At 40.2% G+C, this 20,898-nt stretch overlaps 2 long non-coding RNA genes across 2 annotated transcripts; one reads left to right on the forward strand and one right to left on the reverse strand.

Moving 5' to 3' along the window:
* Positions 1-637: 637 nt before the first annotated feature.
* LOC148128027 (uncharacterized) lies at positions 638-10,580 on the reverse strand. Its single transcript, XR_015740823.1, has 2 exons — positions 10,362-10,580; positions 638-6,802 (listed from the first exon to the last, which is right to left on the reverse strand). It is a non-coding gene; the product is annotated as an uncharacterized LOC148128027 (long non-coding RNA).
* On the forward strand, positions 9,388-17,250 carry LOC113452576 (uncharacterized). The gene is made up of 4 exons (XR_015740822.1): positions 9,388-10,270; positions 10,429-10,499; positions 11,838-11,948; positions 16,971-17,250. It is a non-coding gene; the product is annotated as an uncharacterized LOC113452576 (long non-coding RNA).
* Positions 17,251-20,898: the final 3,648 nt, after the last annotated feature.

Here is a 20,898-nt window from a genome sequence, read left to right on the forward strand (position 1 = left end):
AGTGCAGGCTTCCAAATAATTTACAGTCTGGTGGCATCATCTCTTCTATTCATGCTTTCATGCTTTCTTTTTTCAATCTCTATGGCTTCTCTGATAATTCTGTGGCTGGGGTTTTCTATAGTGGCTAGGGTTTTGGTGCTATTGAAGTTGATGCTATGATCTGTGACTTTCATGTGTTGGACTAGTGAGGAAGTGTGTTCCAGCTTTTTGACTGCATTTTTGTGTTCATCCGGGTGGGTACTTATTCTTCTATTGGTCTGTCCAGTGTATGTGCCCGGGCATGATGCACAGGGGACTTCGTATATGCCTTGATTTTCCAGGTCAATTTTATCTTTGGGGTTTCTAAGGATGTCTGCTATTTTTCTGTCTGTTTTGAAGGCAGTCTTGATGTGATGCCTGTGTAGTATCTTACTGATTTTGTCTGTAGTACCTCTTATGTAGGGCAGGACAGCTGTTCCATAGGTCTGTTCATCTTCTAGGTCTCCATTATGGTCCCCATTATGAAGATGAACAGACTATATGCTGAGTGCACTTGGTCAGCCAGTTGCAGTCTTTTCTCTCTTAAATTCTTGAACTCACAATTAAATATTATGATCTTGGTCTTACAAATGCTGCAGGAAATTACACGACTCAGAGCTTGGAATCAGAAATAGTTTTATTTGCGCAAAGGTTCAGAGCAATTTAGCCAAAGCAACATTTGAACAACTTCCTATAGATTTTACACTCACATATATACATTTCAGAAGCTGCAAACCACAGAAATATCACTTGTCAGCATTTCATTGGTTACTTGAAATACAGCCCCCCTGTTGCTAGGCTACAGTAACAAAATACCTTCCCCTCTCACTAATCGATGTCAAAGGTGAATTTCCACCTTCTAGTTTCTGGCAGTACACTTGTGGTTTTGTTGCAAGGTTATCTGTAACAAAATTCGTTTCCTTTTGAAGCATATTTGCGGTTTTGGTATTCTGTCGAGACAGGAAATTTTAACCAAACTGAACAGGAAACTCTTAGCTAGGCAGCTGGGCAGGAAACATGTGGTTTCTTGTAGGTCTTCAACTCAGACAAGCATTTAAACATAACAGTTTGCAAATATGGGACCCTCTAGGTCAGTGGTCCCCAACCTTTTTTGTACCAGGGACCAGTTTCACGCAGAAACATTTTTTCAAGGACCGGGTAGGGGCGTGAAGGTTCCAATAACAAAAATCTGTCACGGCATATTACACAGAGTGGGTGTGGGGCTTGTGAATCATCTGTTGCGATGAATCCGTAACTCATTTTGCGAGGGCTAGCTTGCATTGCTGATGCAGGATAAATACGCGCCAAAGAGTCAAGCGCGGAAGTTAGGCAAGGGCAGAAGTGGTTGTCTTTCAAAATAAGACACCCGGAACCAAAAACATACTTTTATATATATTTTAATCACGATTATTCATTCTTTGCGGCCCGGTACAAAATGATCCATGAACCCAGTACCAGTCTGGGGCCCGGTGGTTGGGGAGCCCTGCTCTAGGTCATCTAGTCCAACTCCCTTTTGATACATAAAATCCTTTAAAAGAATTCAAAAGAATGTATCTTTCCACCACATACTCTATCCCTAACATCTGTTTTACTTGTTCTTATTTTCAGCCGTAAGTAGAGAGTCAGCTTCCGGAGTAACACCAGTAAGGCCTCTTCTGCCCCGTATGTTGCCTGCCCATTGCTGGTAGGGCAGTTATAGGGGGTGCTTCTTCAAGCGTACCACTAAAGGATGGGCCTTGTCCTGCTCTGCCTCCCAATATTCATCAACTGAGGGCTTAACTCGAGTCCAGTGAATCCAAGACTTGGAGTCCAACATCTTTACTGCAAGTGAAGAACACATGACCACAGTATATGGGCCCTTCCACCTAGGCTCCAAGTTTTCCCCTTTCTAGTGTTTTACCCATACTTTGTCTCCCACTTGAATATTATGACTGGGGATACTCAAAAATGGTGGGCTGAGGGACACACAATATTGTTGGATTTCTTGTATTTGCTTATTTAACTCTCCCACCATTAGGCTCACCCATGAATCCCCCAATTGACTTAAATCCCCTATATTATTTCTCAAACTAGTACTTATAACAGGGGGTCTTCCAAACATCATTTCAAAAGGAGATAACCTCATTCTTTTTATTACTTTTTATTCTTTTAAACTTTGATAGTACTACATCTCTTATAAAGGGAATCAAACAGGAGAGAAACATTAGAACCCAGAATCCTAATACAGCAGACTTGTTGAACCCTTCACCAACCCAATTTGCTACGCTCCAAAATTTTTATTAGGGCTAGCTGGTTTTGCACAATGTTATTTTCCACACTTTCCTTTGGCTAAGGTTCTCACAACTGCAGTCACCTCTTTTAAGGGGGTTTCTACCACAGTTTGTAGTCTAATTGTATGTCCATTAGCTCCCAGAGTGCCATGCTCCACCTACGTGTAGGCCCTTGTAGAATTCCAAGCATCTGGGGCATCACTATGTTTGGTATCTAGGGATTCAAGGGCTCTTTGCTTTCCAAGCCTGAATTCACTCCTTTGATAAGGATTCCCCTATGTTGCTTTAATGAAAGATTGGCCTTATGAATCTCATTACACAGGGTCCAAACCACCCAGTGGGGATGCTAGTATAGGCATATTTTTCACATACCTTATACATACCTTCTGGGGCAGTCCAGTTGCTGTTATTTGCTTCATGATTCTCACAATAACACACTTTACTACTTGTCACATTTTTATTAGTCCAGTCCAGTGTGTCCCATTGGGCAAAACATATAGCCACCCATGATCCAAATTCGTTGGATTCCCATTAATCTCCCATATTTGATTCCACACGCACATACGCAAAGCACACAAAAGTCTTCTTGAAGCGCCCAATTTCCCCCTCTCTTCTTCTTGTTGCATGGCGTTCAGGTTCTTTTGACACCTAGCTGACTTGCAGTAAGTTTTATATATATATAGATATATCTGCAAAAAATCTGTAATAAGTTGCATAGAGAGCTTATATTTCTACTAGTTACATTTTAAGCTCAGCATTTTTCCTAAATTCTTATCTTTTGCTTTGCAAATTAATAGTTTCATCTCCCAACTCTGGCTACTGATGCTGGAGTTGGCTTTTCCCATTTATTAGGGGCTAGTGGCAATCACACTGTTGGTTTTGGTTTTGGTGGTGGTCGTGTTGCTTTTTCAAGGTTCCTAAATTGTTCACGGGTTCTTAGGCCACTTTGTTCCCATAAAAGTTTGATACAAAGCTTCTCTCCTTTCTATTGTGAAAGTCCTCACTCAGTGTAATTTCCCAACTCCCACCATCCAAACACTCAGTATTTACACCAGTCTCAGGATAATTATAAGACCAGCACATCAGGTAAATTTAGCAGTGGGATTTGTTCTGTGGTTGTTATTTTAAGTTGGGGAAATAACATTGGCAACCACTCAGTCCTAAATAGAAAAGGAATGTACAGTCCAATGACAATCAGCACTATCCCTATCCCAGGTAAGGATATCGCCCACCAGTTCTTTTAGCTTTTTCCCCCACTTTTTTCCGGAGTGTGATCTTCAGTGGGTCTCCTTGGTCAGACTTCACTTTCCACTCAGTTGGGGCTGGCACAGGCCCTTTAAGTCTTGAGGAAGGTGTCCACCCTTTTTCTCTTGTACAAACAGCTGTTTCTGTGGTACGTAGAACTAGGAAAGGTCCTTCCCACACTGGAGTTAGTTTTTCTTCCTTCCAGGATTTTATCAAAACCCACTGTCCTACCTTAAATTTATGTACAACCAAGTCCAAGGGTGGTGTTTGTGCAAGGACCCCTTTCCGTCTTAAAAGAGAAAGAGACTGGGACAATTCAAGAATATATTTTCTCACAATTTTGTCTGTTTAATCAGTTCTAGGCAAACCCTCCTTCCCATAATATGGGATCCCCAAAAACATCTCATCTCTCTTTCTGCTACTTTGGCACTTCCATCTATACAGTAGTGCTGGTCTCCTTCACTTATTCCCTCTCCCATCAAGAATTGAGCAGGGTTCACATGATTGTTTGTAGAGAATACCAAATTAGGGTCTTCTATGAGGATTCCCTCATACTTTAGGATACGAGAATTGGTTAACCATCTCTGAGCTCATTGAGGCAGGATGTTCCTGATCTGATGTTGGGTTGTAACCACCAAAGCCCGCTCCCCAAAGGTGCGGTTTCTTCTTTCTTGTACTAAGAGAGCTGTGGTGGCAATAGCTTGAATACATACCAGCCACCCCCCACCCCCCGTATTACAGGGTCCATTAATTTGGATAGGGAGACTACTGGTTTTAAGAGACCTCCCCATTTTTGAGTTAAGAACCCTTTTGCTAATCCATCACAGACTGGTACAAATAAGTGGAAAGGTTTTCTCCCATCAGGTAGTGAGAGAACTGGGGCTGTTTTAAGTGCTGTTTTTAATTTTTTCCCCCCATGGTTCAGTATCAAGCAATTTAATGTAAAGGGGCTTCACTATTTCAGTAAATTTTATTATCCAGTGTCAACAATAGCCTAACAGTCCCAAAATCTTTCTCAAGTCTCTCTTAGTTTGTGAAATGTGTTGAGATATAATTCCCTCAATTCTAGCAGGAGTTATTTTTCTAGTCCCTTCACTAATCAAGCGTCCAAGATATTTGATCTCTCTCTCTCTCTACGTACTGTAATTTAGATTTTGATGTAGCATGGGTTGATTTTTATTTCTTGGTTTTGAAATTCAAATTCTGGCTAATGTGGCATCCCAGAGGGATTATGCTTCAAGATATCCAGGATGCCTCAGTATCCACTAAAAATTTAATTTCACAATTTCTTGGTCCCACTTGCAATTTTATCTAGTGTTCTTGGTGGAACCTCAGGTGCAATGACTCCTGACATCCCTATTCTTCACTATCTTCTTCTACCATCTAATTTTCTGTTTCTCCCTCTCTCTCTAGGTTTAGTAAATCACACACATTTCTTCATGAGACCTTTCTCATTTCCTTGCACATGCCATTTCTTTATATGAAAGTACTCTCCTTTTAATCTGGGATGGGGGTCAACACACAGACATTTACACCAACTTTTTTTATCATCAACATACTCACACATTTGTACTGTAATCAGACTGCTTGCATAGACAATTTCCCACACAAAAATTTAATTTCATTCTTTCTCCAAGCAAATCAATCATTACTTACAATTCTTTTCTGGGAGCTTTTTCACAAGCCAATGAGCTCCATTTGAGTGTGTGTGTGTGTGTGTGTGTGTGTACTGTTGTTAGAGGGTCTCATCCTCCAGGTTTGGAAATGATTACACACAGACACATTCACACACACACATTTCCAGAACTGGGGAGGTTTTGTCCCTTTAAATCTTCACTTTTCTTTCTTTAGCACCCTGTAGTTTGTTCTCAGAGCAATGGGATAACTCAAGGAGCTGTTCCAATCACAAATGTGATTGTGGGCCCTAACCACTGCCTACCTGCTTCCCACAGCTCTAAGTCCAATCCAAAAAAGCCAACTTAATTCTTTGGCTTGCCAGACATGTCACAACTATGTTTTGTTTTCAGAAATAAGCCATGGGTTGTTGCCAACTTCCCTTTTCCTGAGTCAGGACTCCAAGAGCCATATTATTCTTTAAGTCCACATACAAATTGAAAGATTTCTCAAGGGTGGAAGTCCCATAAAAGGAGCTTGAGCTAATGCCAATTTTTAAAGTCTCAGAAGCCCCTATGTGTTAGTCACCCCTAAGGGTTCGCTCTGCCTCCTGCAGCAAGAAAGTTGGCTGCAATAACTACAAGAATTCCCCATTCTTGTCAAGATTCCCCAACCTATGTAACTGCCCCTCCTCTTTGTCTATCCAGTTATTAACACATCACCAACATATTGGAGTGAATAGTTGTTAAAGTGCCTGCCTTTAAGAATTTGGTAATTTAATCTTGAATTGTTTGTGCAATGAGGCAAGGGTAACTTCTCTGCTGGAAATCAACAGGCACTGCCAGAGGCTTCTCTTGAATGACTAGTGGTGCATGATGCCCTGCATATCCTGGCAGATTATCTTCTGTCCATAATTGCTGCACATCAAACTCCTGCCAAGTATCGAGGACTCAAACCTCTTGGGCCAACATTACGTGCCACATCCCATCTGGAGAATGCCTCATAACTAGTACCATATTATCTTCCTAAAATGATAAAGTTGCCCCCATTTTATCAAGGACTCAAACTTCTTGGGCCACCATTTTCACAGAATTTTTTTAAAGTCATCTGTATTGGCCTTGGGGTTTCCATAATCTCCACTAAAACCCTTCTTAAAATTCCTCAGCATACACTGAAGAGGTGTCCAGGGGACACTTCCTCCACCACCCATTTCTAGACACTGCCACTGACCTGTGATGCTGGATGTTCCAAAGGTCACCAACAGGAACTGCAATGGCATAACCACCCACACAACTCTTGGGCCTTGTTAGGATTCACCAATCCTGGACCCAGGGGGGGTGATCAGGCCCCCTCTTCCACTCTCAAAACGAGTGGGTCTACAATTCCGCAATAGTTATACTTGCCTGCAGGCATCTTCTTCCCAGCCGGCGTTATTTTGTCACTTATCTTTGATTTCATTCAGGTTCTTGGATTAGTCAGTTGTCCACCAGATACTCCTACGGTGCCATCTGCCCCTCCTGGATAAATCATCTGTGCTGGCTGAAGGTTCAGCGAGACGGCCCCGGCTGGGCACTGGTTGGTCCATGCCGTCCTCAGAGAAATATCGCTCCAAGTCCCAGTGGAGTCACCATAAATGTTGCAGGAAATTACAAGACCTTGGAATCAGAAATAATTTTATTTGCGCAAAGGTTCAGAGCAATTTAGCCAAAGCAACATCTGAACAACTTCCTGTAGATTTTACACTCACATATATACATTTCAGAAGCTGCAAACCACAGAAATATAACTTGTCAGCATTTCATTGGTTACTTGAAATACAGCCCCCCTGTTGCTAGGCTACAGTAACGAAATACCTTCCCCTCTCACTAATCAATGTTAAAGGGGAATTTCCACAGCTTCTAGTTTCCGGCAGTACACTTGTGCTTTTGTTGCAAGGTTATCTGTAACAAAGCTTCCTGCTTGACAAATATGATTGAATGACTGACAGATGAACCTATGATCTGACATTTTTCATTTCTTTAATACACACATTTCACTATCAAAAGAACAATCTTTTATATCCTCCTTTGTGTTCTACCTCACAATAGTGCAACATTGGTGAAGCGGGCACAGCACCACATGCATTTTCTGTGTCATATGAGAAGAGCGCATCTTCCTTCTCCTATCCTTACCACTTTCTATAGAAGGATGATTGAAAGCATCCTGCCATATAGTAGCATTGTGTGGTTTGGAAATATTATTGTTTCGGACAGGAAGGCTGTGCAGAGAGTGGTGAGGATGACAGAAATGATTATTGGCAGTTCACTTCCTTCTATCCATGAGAATTTCATTTTTAATGTGTGCTATGATCACCCTACCAACAAAAGTGCATATAGTTTTCCCAGTTCCAATGTATGGTTGGACCATAAAAAAGGCTGAGCGCCAAAGAATTGAGGCCTTTGAACTATTGTGCTGGAGAAGACTCCTGCGAGTCCCTTGGACTGCAAGGTGACCAAACCAGTCAATCCTAGAAACGAAAACAGCTTGAAAACCCATTTTTGCTGTCTGAGTGCTCGGGCCACCACAGGCACCCCTGACATGAGTGATGTTGAGCTGGATATGCCCACCCTGGCCACACCCCGCCTGCCCCGCCAAGGTCAAACACAACCCTGATGCGGCCTTCAATGAAATTGAGTTTGACACCCCTGCTATAGACTCTTTGCTTATACCCACCTTTCTTTTCCCATCAACGTAATAGATAATTTGCAAAGATATAGATACATGAGGGTGATTAAATCCATTCACACAGTGGAACAGCCAACATAAGCTCGAGAATAGCCTCAAGTTAGACAAAGCTAGGTTCACATAGCAAGCTAGTTGTGGCCATCAGGTTTCTTTGGTGGGTTAACTAAACTACACACTATTTCATCTTATCCCCAACCCTCAACAGCAATGGCCCCATAATCCAGGTCTGTGTCTGGCTCAGACTGTGGTTCTTTTATCACCGCACTGCTAGTCTTTCTTTAACTAAAATGGGGAACAATGAAACCATGACAAAGCTGGACCCACCAGCTTTGGCTTATTGAATAAGCCCCACTTAAAACACAGATTTGTGTGTCAATTGCCTATGGGGTTACAAATATAGGAATGGGGTACAGAAGGGTTGTTTTATATGGGGGGCTTGTCCTGGGTGTGGAAATGTGTACGTGCTTATGCTAGAATGTCACGTGAGGGGTGTGGGTGTATGTGTTGAGCCAGAAAAGGGGTTGATTAAATGAAGTGGTTTGGGTTGAGTCTGTTCGTTTGAACTGTGAGCATTATAATTATGTTTACATTGTGTTAATTCAGTTTTCTGTGTTTGCTTGTTTATTTATTTATTTATTTCACTTATTTGATTTGTCAATCACTTACAGGATAATAAGTATATGGATAAATATAGTTATGAATACATGAAATGGATACATATAAGAAAAATAATAGAAAAATAATAGAAACAATAGGACAGGGATGGTAGGCACGGTGATGCACTTATGCACGCCCATGACAGACCTCTTAGGAAAGAGGTGATGTCAATAGTAGAAAGTCTAAGGTTAAAGTTTTTTGGGTTTGGGGAAGAAACCACAAAGTCAGGTAGAGTATTCCAGACATTGACCACTCTGTTGCTGAAGTTGTATTTCCTGCAATCAAGTTTGGTGCGGTTTATCTTGTATCTATTGTTTGCTCTTGTGTTGTTATGGTTGAAGCTGAAGTATTCATTGACAGGTAGGACATTGCAATGTATGATTTTATATACTATACTTAGATTGGACCGAAGACGGCGTAGTTCTAGGTTTTCTAGGTCTGGAATTTCGAGTCTGGTAGCATAAGGTATTCTGCAACGAGTAAAGGAGTGGAGAACTCTTCTTGTGAAATATTTCTGGACTTTCTCAACTGTGTTAATATCAGATATGTGATGTGGGTTCCAGACTGATGAGCTGTATTCGAGTATTGGTCTAGCAAATGTTTTGTATGCCCTGGTTAGTAGTGTGATATTACCAGAGAAAAAGCTACATAGGATTAGGTTAACAACTCTTAATGCCTTTTTGGCTATGTTGTTACAGTGGGCTCTGGCACTTAGATCATTAGAGATGAGTATTCCAAGGTCCTTGACTGAGTTTGGATCATCAACAAGGTCTTGACTATTCAGCTTGTATTTTATTTTCTGAATTTTTTTTTTGCCAATATGTACATATATAGAGAGTGACGGCAGCTCCAATCACACACTGCTTGCACTCGCATGAAGCCGAAAGCACCAGCCTAAGGATGGAAAGTGAGACCTCGCCGAAACATCACCAAGATACTCTTAATCTTACATGGGAAGAGACCCGAACATACTTAGACCTATATATAATATATATGTACATATATACAATATATGTATTTTTATAACTTGAAATAAGTATTTAATTCTTATGTTTATGTTTATAGGATTTCAGAGGCTGTTGATCAGTAACTCAGTGGAGTCCAGGTTTAGTTAACATATGATTCCCCATATATTTGTACAAGTTATATAAATTTATAATTTTCCACATTATATAATTAACAGGAGAACAAATATTTAATGTACTTTAGAGGGATGGATGGAGGAAATATTTTCATTTTGTGCAATTGAGAACAGCTAAAGCATCAGCAGCAAACTTGACATCTTGCCAGCTTGTCAGCCTACTCCATAAATAAAAAAAACTACTTGGCTGCAGCATGCCCTGTGCTTTGCAAATCCAGAACATTGCACTCTGATCCTTACTTTGCAAATCCAGAACATTGCACTCTGATCCTTACTTTGCAAATCCAGAACATTGCACTCTGAACCTTACTTTGCAAATCCAGAACATTGCACTATGATCCTTACTTTGCAAATCCAGAACATTGCACTCTGATCCTTACCTTAAGGTATTTACCCATTGAGAAAGAAATGGATTTCCCTTTCTGTTAAAAACTCCTACATCACAATTATTGCAGAATAGGGGATTTTAGAGAAAGAATTTCCCAAAATCAGAGGAAAAAAAAGAGGGAGGAGTGGAGAAGGCACCTCTCTATATATATACTTGCAGTTGTATCACCCAGGTAGCAAACCATAGCTCAGTTTTACTTCAGCTGTACGAAAGGTAAGATTCAGTTTTTCTTAAACATTTTTTAAAATTCATTATGTGCCTATTTATACAATAAATATACAGGGAAAAAAAATCTTACATATACCTTATATTTTAAACTAGAGGCTCTGTATGTACAGCTTGTGACCCTCATTTTCAACTCTTGATTGCAGACAATCTATTTCCAGAAAAACAATGAGAAAAATAGTCTTGTGCGTTCTTGCTGCAATGCTTTGGGCACAAGGTAAGTTATCAGTCATGATCAGTCAACATTGACCATTCTTCTTTCACAGTCCCCTCCTGTTAAAACTGAGAGGGCCTTTTTAATGGCAAGAAAACAAGATGAGTGACATTCAGCAAAGTTTCTTGGCAAGCTAGAAAGAGTGACATTCAAACATGATTGTTGTATACCCTTTGAGTTTTTGTCTAAAATTGGTTTTTGGTGACATTTCTGCCAATGAGCCAGACAGGGCTTTGCTTGGTGATGTTTAATCCTGTGTTTATTGATGGGATAATTTTCCCTATTCTGGAAGGAGGAAGGTAATCTCTGTTCCTGAAAGGAAGCAAGGTTGAGAAATCTAATTCCTGTGTCTGTTTGTTCTAGTAATTGGTCCAACAAGCCACAGCTACCATGTTTACTCTTTTGCTACATTCTAATGCTAATTGTGGGGGTTTTTTTTTTGTAGTTAGGTTTATTACACTTGAGCTTGCCTGAGGTATGAGTGTTTGGATTATTTGCTGCCTCGTGGTTTCTTTTTCTATGGAGGGGTGGCTTCTTTCAGGATCAAAGGGGGATTTGGTGGTACTTGGGGCACAAGGGCCAGCACTGGCCAATTCTGCCCACTCCTAGGCTTTTCTTCCCAGGAATAAACTAGCATGCTCTTCTCCTTTCCCATTCAGGTGCTTCGCTGCAGTTGCCAGAACCAGTTCTTAAAGGGTTGTGTACAATAGAGCTAAGTCAAAGATCAATATTTTTCCTGCCTTGCCTAGAGCAATATGGACTTGACTTTTTAAACTTTCAAGGTCAAGGAATGCCAAAGAACTCAAAGCCTATTATTTAAATATGACAGTCCAAGCTAAAACCGTTCCTTACTGCCACCCTGCATAACCTTGCAGGTCTCTCTCCTGTCCTCTTACCTCTATTAGTTCATACAGCACAGGTGTACCCGGTTGGCTCTCAGCAATATATTGCAGTGTCTGGGAAATTCTAGGTAGGCAGAGAAGGGGCATCAAGAGAAAAAACAGAAGGCAATACTTAATAAGAAAGGCTAAATTGATCCAAGGCAACGACAAGCTGAGTACTAATACAAGCACAGGCTTATTCTGAGAGACTTTTCAATCTGCCATGGTCAGCAGTTCCATTTTTAGCAGAGCTGTCTTCCATTTGCCATTTTTCCCAGAGGTCTCAGTTCTCAAATCTTACTGAATTTGAAATTGAGCCATAGCACTCGGACTTTCCAAAATCTTTCATGCAAATAATTTTCAGCATTTTTATTCCCAAATCCCATCGATGTAACATGTTAGCTAAAAGATAGCTGATGGAAATGAGGGATTGAGTTGCTCTTTTTCTACTCTCTTTCAGCTGTGGACGCTCTGGAATGTTATCATTGTCCCAATGGAGGTCCCAATTGTCTTACCAAAACCTGCTCTAGTAACCAGGACCAATGTATGACCATATGGTTTAGAGGAGTTGGTAAGTATAATAGTATGGGAAAAAATGATTATATTTAGCTCTTTAATTTGGGGGTGGTGGGGTGAGGACTTCAATGAGCTTTGAAGAAAGGCTATGGAGAATCATCTGACGATGGAATTAGTTGAGATCAAAGTCTCCACGTCTCCAAAACGCACAAACCTTACAAAAGATGCAGCTCTACGAAGGATGCTATTTTCCACTTGAGTTGCTAAGTGCCTCTTTCAAAGGCTGTGTACAGCCTTATTCGCTAATAGATGGGTAGAATACATGTAGCCTTCGACTCAGGAGGCCCAGGAGTCCAGGGGTGGATTTTATTTCTACTTCTCTCTGAACCCAGGCAATAGGTTGTTAACATCCTTATTGATCCAGCCATAGTGGCAATAAACAAGTCCAGAGATTGTTTGAGCCAGGTGCAAATATTTTTACTATCGGTTCTGTGGGCATGACTTCCTCTTTTTTCGCAGGAACCCCTTCTCATGCTCCATTTTTTTTTTGCCTCCTAGGCCTCAGGGAAGCCTCCTCGGAGGCCATTTTTGCTCCCAGGAGGCTTTCCTGAGGCCCAGATGGCAAAAAACGGAGTGCGGGCGAGCCATGCAGCACACTCCCTGCGCACCTCTTTTTGTCTCCTAGGCCTCAGGAAAGCCTCCTGGGTGAAGCAGTAAGACAACGAGGGGGATCCCGGCACAGCTGATTGTCAGAACAGCTGATTGTTGGGAGGAAAAAAAAAGAAATAACATAAGGAGGGATGGGGCGGGCGAGGAAGAATGCAGTCAGTGATAATGCACATGCACATGATGTTGTGCATGCGCAATAAGGACTGACTGAGTGGGAAAGGGAGGAGAGGGTGGAGAGGGGCGGGGCCAGCCAGGGGCACAATTTGCCAGTTCTCTGAACTCCACAGAATCGTAACAACCAGTTCTACCAAACAGGTCCGAACTGGTAGAATTGTACCCCTGCCCAGGATGCACCTTTCAGGACCGAAAGAATCCTAGGATACCTAGCTTCCATTGCTCCTCAAAATTTGCATTAGTGTCTCAGGTATCCAAACAATAGAACTGACTAGATTAATCTGGACCCTGGAACAAAGGCAAGTGTTGCCCTAAGTATTGCTCAAGAAGAACAATGAGGGACAATTCTTTATCAACAGTTTATGCAATGTTTCTCATTGCTACAAGTAATGGATGTGCTACATGCCTGGCCCAGCTTTCTGATCAAATGACGAAGGGGTAATTTAAAAAATAATAATTAAAAAAGTACTTTATTAAAGTTCCAAATATTAAAAAGTTTACAAAAAGTAAAACGTTAAAAAGTTTTACAAACATTTCTGTAATAGAAATTATATCAATAATTTTCAGTATCATTTTCTCGACAGTACACTAAATACCATAAGTTCACTTAGAGTTTGACAGTTTTTTCCATATTAATTATATTAATTCACAGTTGTTAATTAATGTTAAGAAAGGGAATGGAAGGGACAAAGGAAAAGATCGAGATGGACATTAAATAATTCTATTTTAAAGGATAAGGAATTTATACAATGGATGGAGAAAGAATTGGCCTTCTTCTTTAAAGAGAACAGAAAAGAAGACACCTCAATACAGAATGTTTGGGACACAATGAAGGCCTATGTTAGAGGCTTGATAATAGACTATACAAGAAAAAGAACAACAGGAAAAGGCGAACTCTTAAAGCCTTGGATGATGAATATAAGGGACTTGAAAAAGAATTACAGAAAATGCCACACAGAAAAGATGTTAAAATGAAATTGGATATAACTAAACATAAAATGGATTTAATAGAGAAAGAAGAACTGGCACAGAAAATTAGGAATGCTAAACAGAATTATTTTGAGGATGCAAATAAGCCAGGTAGATGGCTAGCATACAAATTGAGAAAGGAGAAAGAGTCGAGGAAAATACCGCAGTTAATAGACGATCAAGGTAAAATTTGTTATGGCAGCAAAGAAAAAAAGATTATTTATGATTTTTATAAGCATTTGTATAAGAAAGAAGACATTGATGAGGAGAAAGTTAAACAATACCTACAGAATGCAAATCTACCTAAGATACCTAAAGAGATTGAAGAAATGCTAGAAAGTAATATAACAATGATGGAGTTAAGTCAAGCACTTAAGAAACAAAATAATGGAAAGGCACCAGGTCCAGACGGGTTTCCTGTAGAATTTTATAAAATCTTTCAAGAATCACTGTGTATTTCACTGTTAGAAGTTATGAATGAAGTTATGTTAAAAAAGATGATACCTAAAACATGGTCAGAGGCTTACATTACACTTATTCCAAAAGAGGAGGCGGACCTACTGCAAATCAAGAATTATAGACCGATTTCTTTACTAAATGCAGATTATAAAATTTTTGCTTCAATATTAGCAGAAAGACTTAAAAAGTACTTGAATAACTTTATCCACCCAGACCAAAATGGGTTTTTGCCAAAGCGACAAATCAGAGACAATATGAGAGTAATTCTGGACACCCTGGAATACTATGAGGCACATCCTGAAAAACAAATGGCTTTGATATTTTTAGATGCTCAAAAGGCATTTGATAACGTGAATTGGAGATTTATGTTACTTTTAATGGAACAGATGGGCTTTGCTAGAAGATTTATTCAGGCAATAGAAGCAATTTATAATGAACAAACAGCTAAGGTAATGATGGAGGGAGAATTTACAGATCCTATTAATATAAGAAAAGGCACAAGACAAGGTTGTCCTCTTTCTCCTTGATATTTGTATTGACTTTGGAAGTGTTGAATAGAAATATCAGAGAAGATAAAACTATAAAAGGAATGAAAATTAAAAAGGAAGAATTTAAACTACAAGCCTTTGCAGATGACCTAGTCTTTATCTTGGAAGATCCTATAGAAACAGCCTCAAACTGTTGGAAAAGATAGAGGTCTATGGGGAGGTGGTGGTTTGAAAATAAATAGAGATAAAACAAAGATTTTGTCAAAGAATATGTTGCTGAAACAAAGGGAAGAGTTGGCAGAACTGTTAAAAATTCAAGTTACAAACAAGGTTAAGTATCTGGGGATATATTTGACATCAAGATGTAGTACTATTGAAGGAGAATAATTATATTAAACTTAAACAACAGATAGCTCAAGACTTGAAAAAATGGGAGAACTTACAATTGTCATTAATAGGAAGGATTTCAACAATTAAGATGAACATTTTACCCAGAGTCTTATTTTTGTTTCAAACAATACCAATTAGGCTTGGAAAAGAATATTTTGAGGATTTAAATAAAATTGTTTTGAAGTATATATGGCAAGGTAAGAAAGCAAGAATAAAGTTAAAGCTTTTACAGGATGCTAGATTTAGAGGAGGGTTTGGACTGCCTAATTGGGAGTTGTACTACCAAGCTGCAAACTTGACGTGGGTTAAAGAATGGATAACATTAAGGAAAACCAGATTGTTGACATTAGAAGGTCATGATTTGTTGTTGGGCTGGCATGCTTTTTTTATGGTACAAGGAACTAAAACACAGGGGTATTTTAGAAGGCATTATATACGGGAGTCTCTGTGGTTGAATTGGGAGAAGATAAAAAAACAGTGTTATTTGAAAATTCCAGTTTGGTTATCGGTTTATAGAAGCGTTTTCTTATCCTATAATCTATAAAAAGGAACAAACAGTTAACTATGGGGAATTATTAGATGAAAAGGGTGAACTTAAATCGATGCAAAAATTGGAAGAACAAGGTATCTGGATGAATTGGTTTTCATATTTGCAAATATATTCAAAGTACTATGAGGATTCCAAAGCAGAGGGATTTTATGATAAGCAAACTGACTTGGATAAGATTTTGATGGGTACTGATGAAAAGGTGATTAAAAATTGTATGGTTATTTATTGCAAATTAAGCTTGAGGAAGAACAAGTTAAAGAAACTATGATTGCGTGGGGGAGGAATTTTGGATATGGGATTGATTTAGAGAAATGGCAGAAATTATGGTCGCAAAACTATAAAATGACAATGTCTACAGCCTATAAAGAAAACTTGTATAAGATGTTTTACAGGTGGCATTTTCCCGACAAGGATAGCAAGAATGTTTAAGAACAAATCCGAAAAATGTTGGAAATGTCATCAGAAACCTGGTTCATACTATCACATGTGGTGGACTTGTGAGGATGCTAGAAAATATTGGACTAAAATCCACATGTGGCTGGAAAAATGACAAAGAAGCATATAGACTTGAAACCGGAGTTTTTTTATTGGGAATACTACCAGATACTTATAGTAAAGAGTTGAAATATTTGATTGTAAATGTATTGACTGCTGCTAGGATTGTATTTGCAAAAATTGGAAAAATGAGAAAATTCCATTGCAAGAAGAAGTTGTAAAGAAAATTTTGGAATGTGCTGAGATGAGTAGATTGACTTTGAAATTAGAGAGCAAGAAGATAAACAATTTTATTTAGTTTGGGATCTTTTCTATCAATGGTTGAATGATGAAATATTAAAATATAAAAGTTAGATAATAAGGAATAATAATGACTTTATTTTCCCTTCTTTTTATTGGTTTTGATACTATATTTATATAATAGTTTTCTTTGTTTCTTTCTTTTTCATATTTGGGATAGAATTGGTATGATTATAAGATTTGTTTTAGAATAAAATATTTAAAATATAGTTATCTCATAAAGGCATGACCGAATAAAAGTTTAGTCAAATTTTTTTTTTTTTTTCTTTAATAGAGATATTAGGATTTATAAATTTGTATTGATAAGAGTATTATATAAAGTAACTGTAATTGTGACTATGAGGTGAATGCACAAAACCGATGGACCAACCGACTTACGGTGTGTACAAAAATATGGGGGAGCTGATACTTTTATGTTTTGTTGTTGTGTTTTTTATGTTAAAAAAATAATAAAAATTTATATTTATAAGAAAGGGTAATCTATCTAGGAGCTTCCATCATTAATAAAGAACAATGTGGGTGAAGTGAAAAATTAGATTTATTTTTTCCATAAGCAACCACAAGGTCTTTTTTTTCCCTGTAGGATCCATGCCACCAAGGTATGGCAAGAGGTGTGGCACTCTGTATGAGTGTCAAACTCTGAATGCATTTCCAGGGTCAGGAGTTAGTGCCATTTGTTGTGGCTTTGACAGATGCAACCGTTAGTGTTCCCTTTCAACGGGAGACCTTCTCAATGACATCATTGGCTTCAACTGATAGCATTGGATGTGATTTGTCTGAAATTGAAGAGTGATTTCGAATGTGCTGCCAGTAATCAGTCCTATGTGGATGGAAAAATAAATAAAATCTTACATTGTATGCTATGCATAAGGGCTTGGTTTTGTCTATCCTGTGTCTACACCAAATCAATGTTTTTGGAGTTTCCTCGGGTACTGATAATGTTGCATAAAAGCTAACACAAGTGTACATTATATCCCTGAACATCACAACTCTATGCCAATTATCAAAACTCAAGATGAAAAGAAAAAGCTTAACATTATTTCACACCAATATGCATATGTATATCGCCATCATTTACCTTACTCTTTACACTTTCCAACTTCAACAGCTGATTAGCAGTTTTTTGGGGAGTCTTGCTGTCTTTAAAGTTGGACTACAAAAATTATCTCTCATCCACCATTTTGATGGGAATGTACAGCCAAGCTGGCATGTAGAACCAATTTCTGGGTGGGGTGAGAAGGAGAAGTTCCCCTAACAAAACTATGTCCTTCTAGGAATCAGTAAAGGATGATTCTAACCAGATACAACACAGAGCTGCTATTAAGGTCTACCTCGTGGTGGTAAGAGTGGGTAACAGCTTTATTTCTCCTCGCTTATTTTGTCCTCAGAGTGTCACCCGGTAGCCCTGTTCCAGATCATCTGGTCCCTCCTGGGACAGTGGGGTGTATGTGTCAGGTGATCATCTTCAGGGCTGTGCAGAAGAATTTGTTCAACCCCAGGTAGACAAAGTCACTCAGATTCATTCCCATGTGTGGACCAAGTTCCAGTCATGCATGACTCCTGAGGAGTAGTCTTTCCCGGTTATCTGGGAACGATTTTACGCTGTGGAACCTGACAAAGCTGATAACGTCCTTGGTGCTATCACCACCACTACCTGTCAGTTAGATCCTTGTCCCTCTTGGATGGTGGAAGCCTCCAAGTCAGTGACTGGCAGGTGGATTCAGGCAGAGGTCCTGGCTCACCCCCTCCTTAAAAAGCCATCACTTGAACCCACCTGCTAGGACAATGTTCACTCTCTTTCCAATCTTCCCTTTTTAGGGAAAGTGGCAAAAAAGATGGTTGCCTGGCAGCTTCAGAGAGTCCTGAATAAAACAGATTATCTGGACTCCTTTCAATCAGGATTCAGGCCTGATTAGACCAAGTGATCATGCTTGTTGATGATTTCTGGCGAGAGTGGGATTGGGGTAATGCAACCATCCTCACTCTCCTTGACCTCTCAGTGTCCTTCAGTGCCATTGATCATGGTATCCATTCAGCTGGCTATGAGGACTGTGGCTGCACAGCATGGTTTTCTGCTGGTTCAGCTCTGTTTTCCAAGGCCCCTCCCAATCAGAGTTAATAGGGAGTGAGAGATTCAGCCCTCACCCAATATCTTGAGGCATGTAGCAGGGCTCAGTCCTGTCTCCATTCCATTTTAACATCTACATGAAGCCACTGGGTGAGATCAAATGTAACCATGACTACCGTTATCTAAAATAGGGCTGATGATATCCAACTCTACATTTCCATCTCTGGTGGCCCACATGATGCTGTTGCTGCCCTCCCAGGATGCCTGGAGGCTGTGGAGGCCTGGATGGAGGAGCACAGGCTTTGAGTGAACCCTGGCAAGACCAAATGGCTTTGGGTGCACGGAGCCCCAAGATCTAGGACTTTGACATCTATAGTTCTGGATTGCATAGCACTACCCCAGACAGATCCAGACCTCAACTGGGAGATTCTCCTGGACTCGTGACTCTTGCTTGAAGAGCAGGTGGCAAGTGCAGCTAGGAATGCTTTTGCACAACTTCATATTGTGTACCAGTTGCAGCTCCTCCTGGGTTAGGAGTGTCTACCCTTGGTCTTTCAAGCCCTAGTCATCTCGCGGCTGGACTATTGCAACACACTCTACATGGGGCTGCCCTTGAAAAATATTTGAAAGCCACAGGTAGTACAGAGTGCAGCAGGCAGTCAGCTCTTGGGGCCCAAAAGCTGGCCCATGTAACACCACTGCTCTGGGAGCTGCCCAGGCTACTGTTTTGCTTCCGGATGCAATTCAAGGTGTTGGTAGTCACCTTTAAAGCCCTTCATGGCATGGGTCCTGACTACTTGAATGACCATCTCATCCCACTGGGATGGGCACGCCACCTCCCAGTGGGCTGGCAGAGGAGGCATGCAGTGGGCCCCATCGGCCAGACTATTCTGGCTGGCGGGGTTCTTGAGAAGGGTCTTCTCTGCCACTGAGTCTGCCCTTTGGAACATCTTTCCCCCCTCCCCCCACCAAGTGAGGCTGGCTCCAACCCTCCTGACCTTCTGCAAAAGCTTAAAGACTTAACTCTGCCAGTTGGCTTGCAGCTCCAATGGAGGGTTTTCAAATTGGGGGTGGCTGATAGGCTAATAACAGATACCCTCTCCCTGCTTCTCATCCTACTCCCTCCACCCCTCCTCATCTTTTAGTTAGGGCGGAATAATTGGATCTTTGATCGTATTTTATTTATATCATTTAGGTCAGCAGTCGCCAAACAGTGGGCCGTGGCCCACCGGTGGGCCATGAGAAAATTTTGGTGGGCCACAGAGAAGTCACACCCCCAGAGCACCCCCCCAAAGCAATTAACCCAGGTTGTGCAGAAACACAAGGCTGTGCCACCCACATGGCCCGCGGGAACCCTCCCTGCCCATTCACTCCTTACCCGGCAAACTTGCCTGCTAAATTTCTATTTTTCCTTTTTCCGACCATCATCTGTTCTGCTGTGCCAAGAGATTTAGATTAGCTAGGAAGCAGGAAATGGTTGGATTTCTTGCTTTCTAGCTAGTCTTTAGATCTTTGGCTCGGCTTTTAAGTACAGCGAACCTCCCTTAGGACTGAAGTTTTGCTTGCAGGCAAATTCAGTGCAGACTCACAGCAAGCAAATTTGAGAGACTGATCTAGCCGATGGTAGATAGATAGATCACTGAATGATTCTATGAGCAACTCGGTCTGCCTGCTTTGCCTGGTTTGGGTAAAAGTTGCTCTTTTTTAAATAAACAATTCAATATTTACATACATGGTGTATTGTGAGTCAATTTTGTGAGTTTGCTTGCTAGCAAATTTTATGAGTTTGCTTGCAGGTAAATTTTATGTGACAGACTGAGCTAGCTGATGGCAGGATAGAGTTCTGAATGAATCTGTGATTCTGTGAGCAACTCAATCTGCCTGCCTGCTTTGCCTGATTTTAGGTAAAAGTTGCTCTTTTTTATAAAAAAATCAATATTTACATCAATATTTATAATATTTATATAAAAGCCATGCCCAGCCAGTCACATGACCACCAAGCCACAACCACAAATTAGGCCACGTCCACAGGACCAGTTAGTGGTCCCTGGGATCTAAAATTATGAGTTTGGGGGTCCCTGAGGTCCAAAAGGTTGGCAACCCCTGATCTAGGTTTTACATAGTTTAATCTTCTAATATTGTAAAATGCTCAAGTTACCCTTGTGGTAAGATGGGTGACCAATAAATTTTACATATAAATAAATAAATAAATATATTACAATACCACTGAGAAAGAAAAACAAGAAACCCAAGAAGAAACCAGCATGGCTGCACAAAGATCTCTCTGGAAAATTGAAAGAAAAAAAGGACAAGTACAAAAAATGGAAAGAAGGACATACAACTAAGGCAGAATATTGGCAGATAGCCAGAATCTGCAAAGACAAAGTCAGGATAGCAAAGACTCAGAACGAACAAAGACTTGCAACAAAAGTCAAAGATAATA

Source organism: Pseudonaja textilis, chromosome 1 (assembly GCF_049901715.1).
Source record: "Pseudonaja textilis isolate UNSWEBS1 chromosome 1, rPseTex1.2, whole genome shotgun sequence".
Lineage (NCBI taxonomy): Eukaryota > Metazoa > Chordata > Lepidosauria > Squamata > Elapidae > Pseudonaja > Pseudonaja textilis.